This window comes from Pseudophryne corroboree, chromosome 1, assembly GCF_028390025.1.
Source record: "Pseudophryne corroboree isolate aPseCor3 chromosome 1, aPseCor3.hap2, whole genome shotgun sequence".
Lineage (NCBI taxonomy): Eukaryota > Metazoa > Chordata > Amphibia > Anura > Myobatrachidae > Pseudophryne > Pseudophryne corroboree.
Window position 1 is genome coordinate 1,221,349,900 of NC_086444.1, and position 12,373 is coordinate 1,221,362,272.

Sequence of the window (12,373 nt, forward strand, 5' to 3'; positions counted from 1 at the left end):
ATTTTCCTGGATTAAATCTGGACTGTTTCCAAATTTTTCAATTTTTCATTTTTTATTTTTTTATTTTTAATATTTTTTTTCTGTGATGGTGGCTTATTTGAGTATTTTTTCAATTTTTTCTTTTTATTCCTGAATTTGGTCTTCTTTCTACAGTTTAATGATATGAATATTTTGCTCAGAGAGGTGATCATTATTATTATATATTTTTTTGATGGATACTAGAATAAGATGCTTTATTCATTCATACTGTTTGTCTTTGTGTACACATGGATACATACTTATATTCATGTATCTGCGTGTGCATGCAGTATACTTAATATAGGATTCTCCTACAGTTCCGCCCTGCCTATCCAGTCCGGTTTTTAGCTATTTACTGAAATGTTTTTAGTTGCTATAGCAACTGACTAACACTGACAGATATATTCATATGAAGTTATATACATCATACTATGATCTCTATTATAATTTAGTACTCTGTGACTATCCGCGGGAGGTCTGATCCTTGTTATTCAGATTAACAGCATGAATCTTTGCTGTCTGGCCTCGTCGCCCGGTTTCCATGGTAGCGCCCGACATCCGGTCAGCTGATGCGCTCCACGGGCAGGAAGTGGGGAGGCCTGTGAAACGCACGCTGGAGCGCTCGCTTCATCGTGATATCTGTCTAAGATGTACACATTGCTGAGATTCATTCTTAACCTGACTGGATTTAGGTAGGATGGCGATTGATATTTTATCTATTGTCTTGTATAAACATTATGTATACTTGGTTTACACCTATTATTGTTGTTGTTTTTATATGGGGTGTGGGGGTGTTGCTTTTGATTAATTAGTGGGTGGGTCTGTATAGGTATATAAGGGTGATCCGTTCAGTCTGTAACTATCTTGACAAAGGTCTACATGCAGACATAAACGTCGATTTGACTTCTGCACTAATGGTTTGAAATAAAACTACTATACTACCTTGAAGACTGGTGAGTGCTCCTGCTTTTCAATTGGATTTATATATATATATATATATATATATATATCAAGTGAACAAACATTGCACAAAATGCACAAAGCTAATGATTCACAGGAAAATGACTAAGTAGGAAAATGTACAGTGGGTACAAGAGAATGAAGGTTTATGGCAGTGGTTCCGAAACATCATTTCTAATCACGCACCCTGGAATATCAGAATTTGTTCAAGGCACCCCTAGGTTAAAGTCTCTTATTGAAAAGTTTAGAAATAAATATTAAACAAAATTGTGTTGATATGTTTTCCTTAGCACCAGTTGTGTGGTGAGTGACCAGATTTTCTTCTGTTTGTCCATATACTTTAAGTTTGACAGCCACCAGATCTGGTTTTGCCTATTACATTGACCATAAATAATTTGAATGTGGGCATGGTACGGCTGTAAAGGAGAGCCGACGTGTTCTTACACTACTCCCGGCCCTTCATTGCTTTATGGGGTTTGCTGGCACACTCTTTACTCCTCACCACTCCTGACACCTCCTCATTTCTTATCTCACCTGAGTACCTTGACCTCCAGAAGCTTAGGAGCCTGCTCAGTGCTTACTGAAGCTAGGATTTTACCTAGAGTAAAGCCACGGGCTCAATTAGTTGCTCCCACCCCAAGTTGCAGCTCTAGTGCTTTGGATATCATAGGGGCTCTGGATTCTGCCCCTCTGATAGACAAAGCTGTTCCTCATGCACCACCTCCACTTCCGTGATCAACTTACTACTGGACCTTTCCATGACTGGCTTCAGGGCATCAGAGCAGCAGACTCTTTCACCCACCATCTTGTTTATCGTGCACAAGACTGCTCCACACAGGCATACTGACAATCCTCCCTGCTCTGCAAGTGGACAGCTGCTGTCTTACACCCTCGAAGATGCCACTCAGTACCATACATTGCAGAACACAGCTCTTAATATCTGCACCACACTGCCTGAGACTGGCAAAGGCCAATGGCCATTTATACTACTGCTACTCCTGCCCTACCATAGAACACACAGCTGGATTCCCAAATCCTGGGGCACAGCTTTATCAGTTACCTAAATGTGGCACACCTCACCAGCATTCACCTTTGTTTAAAATTCCCCTTCCGGGACATGTTTAATTTTTCCCTGATCTACAAATACTGTGTCTTTTTATATTCTATATGGGATATTGTGCTTCTTTTATTATGCCTTACTGAAGCTCTATCAAAAGGCCATCATTTGTAATCTCACCACATTCTGGTGGAAAACAGCCTGAGTCTGCTAAGACTTTCCTTTTTGCAATGCCTATGTAATCATCACCTCGCACCATGGTGGCCTAGCTGTTAGCCTCTGTTGGTTTGTGCTCACTTATACTCCATAACTCCAGCATCCTGCCTAGGCTACACAACGATTAATTAAGTCAGCCACTTCCTCAGCTTGGAAATCTAGTGAGTATGGGCAATACTTGAAATATGCTCCCAAGAAAGACAATCCTCATCCTAAAATAAACATCTCTCAACAGACATTTCACCTTTCCTCCTCCTCCCTACTCCATCCACTCTGAGCCCTGCTCTTGGCACCTCTGACTTTTCTTCTGCTCCATCCAATCCTCCAAGCCCATTTATTATGGATGACGGATCCTCACATTCGTCCTCTAAATTGGCAAAATAATTTCAAGAAATATTGACTTATATTAAAGCTATGCCTAGTAAATTGGATCTTAAAAACACCATTAGACAGGAGATAGTGAAGGTTAAAGAAGACCTCGCGATACCTTCAGATCGCTTCAAAACCCTGAAAGATGGTCAAGAGTTTACTGATAATACTCCATCTAAATCGGCTAAAATCGTCTCTCCCCAATCCTCTGAAATACAATCCTAAAAGGATAGGATGGATGAATTAATTAACAGAGGGTGACATAACAACATTCACAAGAAGGGGTGAATGGCGCTCGTGTGTCTGGATACTTTGTGTGGGCTGCAACCTGTGAATGAAGTACCTCCAAAAACACTTCACGTAGACAATATTAATAATGGGTTTTCACAGGTGCGCCTGGCGTCAATGGTGTCTGTAAAGAAGTATATAGTGGTCTGATTCCTAAAACAATATACAATTTAATGTCCTTAACAAATGAATGTGTTAGGGTCTCCTGCCCTGTGCTGCCAATTCGTCATGGCAACCAGGAGACAAGTGCTAGCGGAGTAACCTGAGCGCAGCTGATATTCCGGTTCGGGTCTTTTGCTGTGCAGTGGTTACAGGCTCTGTGCACGGCAGGGGATCCGGTGCTGGTTTTTGTGCTCACAGTCTGTGAGGTCTGAGTGGGGCGTGGACAGCACCTGCTTTATAAGGCCTCTTCTTAGGTTAAGCAGATGCTGCTGAATCTTTGTTGGTTAGTCAGTTCCTGAAAGTTAGCCAGTACTGTGTAGCTTTGTATTTGTTGTTGCTTACTGCAAATAGGCCTGGGGATTTGGTACTACACTCTGCCAATCCAGACCTAGCAGTAAGACTGGAGTCAGTCGTTTAGCTTGCTGGGGTTCTTTTACTACTCTGTGAACTTAGCAAGTTTGCGGCTGTATTCTAAGACTGCCTGCCTAAATCCTGTCTCACTGTGCTAGGTGTCAGGGGTCAGTTTAGTGGCAGTAAGCTGAACCTGTGCACTGCAAGTGAGAATTAGGATTGTGGAGACTCTCCTTGTGTCTATCATTCCATCTCTGACCAAGGAGTTTACTGCCACACCCGTTGGTAACCCTTTAGGGTTTTGCTGTTGCCCTTAGAAACAGCATTTCGGGTTCTCTACGTATTAAAACACAACATCTTGCTTTTCCCATCTGAGCATTACTAATACTAGGGAGACACCCAGTTCCTTAGCCTCTGGGCTTCTCTGTTCACTTTGTGTGTATTTTGTTACCCTATCACCTTCTGTGTACGTAATGTCATATTTCCCAGTCTGTCTGTGAGTTCATTTGTTTTGCATACCTATCCGTTCAGACACCAGTACATTCCTGCAGGCACTGGTGTGCATACCAGTTCAAACACCAGTACATTCCTGCAGGCACTGGAGTGCATAACAGTTCTGACACCAGTACATTCCTGCAGGCACTGGTGTGCATAACATATTCAGCAGCCTAATACTCCTGTTGAAATATTGTGGGAATATGGAGCATAACCCTCAAAATACGTTGCAACAGGTGGTCGATCAGGTGCAGGTCCTGACTCGACAATTTAATGATTTGTCCATTAAAATGCACACCTCCCAGGCCGCTGGCGGAGCTTCCGTAGCAGCAGAACCTTCAGGGGTTAAGGAGCCGAAAGTAAGTCTCCCGGATCGTTTTTCTGGAGATCGCTCGCAGTTCTTTTGTTTCAAGGAGAGCTGCAAGCTATACTTCCGGCTTAGGCCTCAGTCTTCTGGGTCGGAGATTCAGCGGGTGGGCATAGTTATTTCCTTGCTACAAGGAGACCCACAGGTCTGGGCATATGGGTTGCAGCCTGACTGTCCGTCGCTTAAAAGTGTTGATGCTTTTTTTTTACGGCACTGGGCATGTTGTATGATGACTCTGACAAGACGGCCTCAGCCGAGGCTCAGATTTCGATCCTTAAGCAAGGGCGAAAACCAGTTGAGGTTTACTGTACGGAGTTTTGGAGGTTGGCCCATGATACCCAGTGGAATGACCCAGCCCTAAAACACCAGTACCGAAGAGGTCTTTCTAACCAGATAAAGGACCAACAGGTACAATATCCCTTGATTGATAGCTTAGATCAGCTCATGCAGTTATCCATCCGGGTGGATAGACGGCTGAGAGAGCATAGGCTTGAAAGGGAGACTGAGGTTTCCTTCTTTCCCAAGGGAACCTCAGACTCTGAGGAATTTTCCGAAGAGCCTATGCAGATTTGGGCTACCCGCCTCTCCTCGCTTGAGAAGACGCAGAGGAGACAGCAGGGGTTGTGTTTGTACTGTGGGAATAAAGGTCATGTGGTAGTATCATGCCCAGAAAAGCCGGAAAACTTCAGGGCCTGAGGGTGATGGGAAATATCCTGTCAGGCCAGAAGTCAGAATTTCCCAGGAAGACTTTTATCATTCCGGTGACCTTGAAGATCATCGGTCAAACTGTCAAGACTGAGGCCTTTGTGGACAGTGGGTCCGACAGGGTTTTTATGGACCGCCAATTCGCCCTGAAATACTCTGTTCCCTTAGTACCCTTGGCATCGGAAATTGAGATTTGTGGGTTAAACGGGGAACCATTATCCCAAGGTAAAATTACCTCTTGCACTAGCCAGATTTCTTTGTTTATTGGAGCCACACATTCTGAAAAATTGTCCTTTTATGTGACTGTCTGTACTTTTGCCCCATTGGTGTTGGGGTTACCCTTGTTAAGGGCCCACAATCCTCAATTTGACTGGGTCTCTGGGGAGATTCTTAGTTGGGGTACTGATTGTTTCAGGAGTTGCTTGAGCCTTCCAGTCAGGCTCTCGCAGCTAAGTTTGCCAGGATTGCCAGGGTGTTATGCAGATTTTGCGGACGTGTTCTCCAAAAAAGTTGCAGAGGTACTACCTCCCCATCGCCCCTATGACTGTGCCATTGATTTGTTGCCAAATGCTAAGCTTCCCAAGAGCAGGTTGTACTCCCTGTCACGTCCTGAGACTCAGGCTATGGCAGAGTACATTCAGGAGAACTTGGCTAAGGGATTTATCAGACCTTCACAGTCTCCAGTTGGGTCGGGGTTCTTCTTCGTGGGTAAAAAGGACGGTTCGTTGCGACCCTGCATCGACTTCAGGGAATTGAACCGTATCACGATTAAAAACTCATACCCACTGCCTCTTATTTCGGTCTTGTTTGACCAGCTTCGTACTGCCACCATTTTTTCTAAGATTGACCTACGCGGTGCGTACAATCTCATCCGAATAAGAGAGGGGGATGAATGGAAGACTGCCTTTAATACCCACTCAGGGCATTATGAATATGGAACAAGGAAAATCCTTAGCTGGTTTGTAGTGTGAGTGTGAAATTTCTCAGGAGCTGGCATTCAAATATATGTATATCCATTGAAAGCAATTTTTGCTATACAGTAGATAAAAAAAATGTTCTAAGGGGCTGAATTATCACCTCTGTGTTGGATTGGGACTTTGTTCCCAGCTATTTGGATTACACCCCAGCAAGTTTCTCCTAATACGTGAGTGTGGACAATATTCTCTATATATGATACTTTGCATGAATTTGCAATTTATGTCCTGCACCAGTGAACATTTTGGATTTAAACTAAATTATCTTGAAAGCCCTTGCTTTGAAAAATTTTCTTTGATTGAATGGAATGAACTTTGACGACCAGTTGATTGTTTTTTCTTCCATCAAGCATAAACGGATATCCATCATTAATTTTTTTTTCTCCTTTTTTTATAACTTTTTTAATTTTTTTCATTTTTTTATATATATGTTTTTTTATATATATGTTTTCTCTTTTTCACACTTTGTGTGTTCTATGGTCTGATTCGGTGGTGTAGACCCATATGGAGGGGATGTATCTGGCATGAATAGATATAGTTGATTTAATATATCTCCCTAAATGGAGAATCTTGTCTCCACTGATTTATTACGTGCTGCTGAACATGACTCATTAGCTTTCACTGACGAGGATGCTGAACGAGTGTTGTCTGAATTCAGTGATTTTGAACAGATTCCCGCAGAAAGTACTTTAGACTTGTATCACAAACTTTTGAACCTTGAAAAAAGGGAGATTGATTTACTGTTGCATGGACAGTTTCTTTCCGACTATTTCCGGAAGAAGCAGATCCACGGGGCTTTTGCTTGAAAAATATTCCTACGATTGGTAGGGGTAACCCGTCCTTTTGTAGTAAATGGTGCTCCATTCTAAATAAGTGCTCGTTTGATCTGCTTCTCCTGGTAATTGAGGAAGTAGGGAGTGACTTGAAAAAACTTAGAACTGAAATTGCTGGTTTTAAACCGGTAGCCACTGATTCCTTACAAAAGGATAATACACAACAATGGATGACCAAGCTTAAACAACAAATTGATAAATATCGGAAAGACCTTATTTCCTTTAAACGATCTAAACTTGAAAAGGTTGATCGGGATTATAAGGATCATAGGGTCTATAATTGGTTGACCGGTAATGAAAACCCCACCTTTAGATTTAGGGGTAACAGATATAAACAAAACCAGACACATTTTGATAGCTACTCCTCCTCAGAGAGGGATTCCTCTGATTCTCAGACACGGTCTAAACCCCCTCTACCCAGAGCTAATACTCGATCACAATTTGGGGAATTGTCTTTAAACGCAGAAAGCCCCACCTCCGGCGGGGCAAATACAAAAGAAAAGAAAAAACCACCGAAAGCAGTAAAGAATCGGTGATCAATTTATCCTCATATAAACTCTCTCCCTCAGAGATCAATTTGCTCTCTAGGGGACTGAGTTTTATACCTACACCTAAATTTAGCGATTTTAACTGGGCGATCGATAGATACAAGGTTGGTAGGAAATTGAGACTCATGGAGAAATTTCCTGATCCTATGACTAATGCTCAAACTTTAAAAGTATTCAAGAGGAAGAGTACCTATGATCCACATTCCCTAAACCCCAGTATAAAGACCTTCACTAGGATGCTAGATCAGGATGTGAAGAAATCACTTGGAAAACATAAACAACATAGGTATAATCTTACCTGGGCTAAAAGAAGAGCTCTAAGTGATCTAAAAAACAACTCACAGGTGACTGTGAGACCTGCTGATAAGGGTGGGGCAGTGGTCTTATTAGATACTAGTGATTACAACTCTGAGGCATTGAGACAACTTGCTGACCGTGATACATACAGACTATTACCCAGTGATCCGATGTTGATCTTTAAAAATCGACTGGATAAACTATTGGATATTGCTTTATCACATGGTTGGATTGATGAGGATACTACTGGTTTCCTGAAAACTGATTTTCCTATCTGCCCAATACTGTATTTATTACCAAAAATTCACAAAACATTGGATAAACCACCAGGACGCCCAATAATCTCTGCACGTAACTCAATATTCTCCAATGTGGCACAGTATGTGGACAGTTTTTTACAGATTTGCGTTCGGGAAACCAGTAGTTATCTCAAGGATACGGGTGACTTCCTGAGACTCCTGAACCTGCTTCCCTTTGTCGATCGAGGAATTTTTGTCACACTTGATGTTACATCGCTTTATACAGTGATCCCACATGGGGCTGGTCTGGCAGCTACCAGGCGGGCCTTGATACATTCACACACTGGGACACCACCTATTGAGTTCCTGATGGAACTACTTGAACTCATTCTAACATGTAACTACTTCCGTTTTGGGGGGCGGTACTATCTCCAAATGGCGGGAACAGCGATGGGGAGTAATATCGCCCCGTCGTATGCAAACCTTTATATGGATGATTATGAAAAACAGAACATCTTCCCGCGGTTTGGGGATAGTATCGCCTTCTACCGGCGGTTTATTGATGACATTTTTTTAATTTGGAGGGACACTGAGGGGTCCCTCCTTGAGATGCTGGAGCATCTCAATTCACTTGATTCCCCAATTAAATTTACTATGCATTTTGATACTAAAGCTATTGACTTCTTAGATGTGAGTGTCTACACTACTGAATCAGGCTATGGTTATAAACTGTTTAGGAAGATGACCGATAGGAATACCCTATTATCTTTTGATAGCCACCATCCAGGATCACTAAAACGCAACTTGCCTATCTCTCAATTTATGAGAGTCCTTCGAAACAACTCAGATCCAGAAACTACCATAATACAGCTGGACGATATGAAGAATAGATTCATGGCGAGGGGATATGATGTCCACACCATCATGAATTGCCTTGATAAGGCCAAAAAAATCCATGCAGGACACTCACTGAAGAGGATATCTGAAAAAAATCCATTTGTTGTCTCAACCACTTTTGACACCCCAGGATCTGCTATACGAAAGGCGGTTAACAAACATTGGCCAATGGTCAAAACAGACCCGATACTAACTAAGAGGTTGCCGAATAAACCTCTGGTAAGCTTTAGACGGGCACGTAACCTGAGGGATATTCTAATGCACCCAGATAGACCTACTGAAGTAGGCTCGGATATGTGGCTGGCACCTAAAAAAAAATGGGATGCTACAGATGCATCAATTGTACAACTTGTCGGAGCATGACAAGTGGAGAGTACTTTCATCACCCGCATACTGGTGCCAAAATATTTATCCGACATAGACTGACTTGCACATCGGACTTTGTTGTCTACATCCCTGTTCCCTCGTTTATGTGGGTAAAACAATTCGCCCCTTTCGCGAAAGGATGGCAAACCACCGTCTGTCTGTGAGAGAGGCTCTGGCGAAGTCAATTCTGATAAACCAGTGGCAAGACACTTCTATGAGGCCCATCATCCCCTGGCGACCTTGAAAAGCATGGTGATTGACAGGGTGGCACCATTAAAAAGAGGAGGAGATCGGGCAAAACTGTTGCTGAAACGCGAGGCGGCCTGGATACACCGCTTAGACACTATAAAACCTCGTGGGCTAAATGATAATATCCATTTTGGCATTTTCCTGGATTAAATCTGGACTGTTTCCAAATTTTTCAATTTTTCATTTTTTATTTTTTTATTTTTAATATTTTTTTTTCTGTGATGGTGGCTTATTTGAGTATTTTTTCAATTTTTTCTTTTTATTCCTGAATTTGGTCTTCTTTCTACAGTTTAATGATATGAATATTTTGCTCAGAGAGGTGATCATTATTATTATATATTTTTTTGATGGATACTAGAATAAGATGCTTTATTCATTCATACTGTTTGTCTATGTGTACACATGGATACATACTTATATTCATGTATCTGCGTGTGCATGCAGTATACTTAATATAGGATTCTCCTACAGTTCCGCCCTGCCTATCCAGTCCGGTTTTTAGCTATTTACTGAAATGTTTTTAGTTGCTATAGCAACTGACTAACACTGACAGATATATTCATATGAAGTTATATACATCATACTATGATCTCTATTATAATTTAGTACTCTGTGACTATCCGCGGGAGGTCTGATCCTTGTTATTCAGATTAACAGCATGAATCTTTGCTGTCTGGCCTCGTCGCCCGGTTTCCATGGTAGCGCCCGACATCCGGTCAGCTGATGCGCTCCACGGGCAGGAAGTGGGGAGGCCTGTGAAACGCACGCCGGAGCGCTCGCTTCATCGTGATATCTGTCTAAGATGTACACATTGCTGAGATTCATTCTTAACCTGACTGGATTTAGGTAGGATGGCAATTGATATTTTATCTATTGTCTTGTATAAACATTATGTATACTTGGTTTACACCTATTATTGTTGTTGTTTTTATATGGGGTGTGGGGGTGTTGCTTTTGATTAATTAGTGGGTGGGTCTGTATAGGTATATAAGGGTGATCCGTTCAGTCTGTAACTATCTTGACAAAGGTCTACATGCAGACATAAACGTCGATTTGACTTCTGCACTAATGGTTTGAAATAAAACTACTATACTACCTTGAAGACTGGTGAGTGCTCCTGCTTTTCAATTGGATTTATATATATATATATATATATATATAATATATATATATATATATATATATATCAAGTGAACAAACATTGCACAAAATGCACAAAGCTAATGATTCACAGGAAAATGACTAAGTAGGAAAATGTACAGTGGGTACAAGAGAATGAAGGTTTATGTCAGTGGTTCCGAAACATCATTTCTAATCACGCACCCTGGAATATCAGAATTTGTTCAAGGCACCCCTAGGTTAAAGTCTCTTATTGAAAAGTTTAGAAATAAATATTAAACAAAATTGTGTTGATATGTTTTCCTTAGCACCAGTTGTGTGGTGAGTGACCAGATTTTCTTCTGTTTGTCCATATACTTTAAGTTTGACAGCCACCAGATCTGGTTTTGCCTATTACATTGACCATAAATAATTTGAATGTGGGCATGGTACGGCTGTAAAGGAGAGCCGACGTGTTCTTACACTACTCCCGGCCCTTCATTGCTTTATGGGGTTTGCTGGCACACTCTTTACTCCTCACCACTCCTGACACCTCCTCATTTCTTATCTCACCTGAGTACCTTGACCTCCAGAAGCTTAGGAGCCTGCTCAGTGCTTACTGAAGCTAGGATTTTACCTAGAGTAAAGCCACGGGCTCAATTAGTTGCTCCCACCCCAAGTTGCAGCTCTAGTGCTTTGGATATCATAGGGGCTCTGGATTCTGCCCCTCTGATAGACAAAGCTGTTCCTCATGCACCACCTCCACTTCCGTGATCAACCTACTACTGGACCTTTCCATGACTGGCTTCAGGGCATCAGAGCAGCAGACTCTTTCACCCACCATCTTGTTTATCGTGCACAAGACTGCTCCACACAGGCATACTGACAATCCTCCCTGCTCTGCAAGTGGACAGCTGCTGTCTTACACCCTCGAAGATGCCACTCAGTACCATACATTGCAGAACACAGCTCTTAATATCTGCACCACACTGCCTGAGACTGGCAAAGGCCAATGGCCATTTATACTACTGCTACTCCTGCCCTACCATAGAACACACAGCTGGATTCCCAAATCCTGGGGCACAGCTTTATCAGTTACCTAAATGTGGCACACCTCACCAGCATTCACCTTTGTTTAAAATTCCCCTTCCGGGACATGTTTAATTTTTCCCTGATCTACAAATACTGTGTCTTTTTATATTCTATATGGGATATTGTGCTTCTTTTATTATGCCTTACTGAAGCTCTATCAAAAGGCCATCATTTGTAATCTCACCACATTCTGGTGGAAAACAGCCTGAGTCTGCTAAGACTTTCCTTTTTGCAATGCCTATGTAATCATCACCTCGCACCATGGTGGCCTAGCTGTTAGCCTCTGTTGGTTTGTGCTCACTTATACTCCATAACTCCAGCATCCTGCCTAGGCTACACAACGATTAATTAAGTCAGCCACTTCCTCAGCTTGGAAATCTAGTGAGTATGGGCAATACTTGAAATATGCTCCCAAGAAAGACAATCCTCATCCTAAAATAAACATCTCTCAACAGACATTTCACCTTTCCTCCTCCTCCCTACTCCATCCACTCTGAGCCCTGCTCTTGGCACCTCTGACTTTTCTTCTGCTCCATCCAATCCTCCAAGCCCATTTATTATGGATGACGGATCCTCACATTCGTCCTCTAAATTGGCAAAATAATTTCAAGAAATATTGACTTATATTAAAGCTATGCCTAGTAAATTGGATCTTAAAAACACCATTAGACAGGAGATAGTGAAGGTTAAAGAAGACCTCGCGATACCTTCAGATCGCTTCAAAACCCTGAAAGATGGTCAAGAGTTTACTGATAATACTCCATCTAAATCGGCTAAAATCGTCTCTCCCCA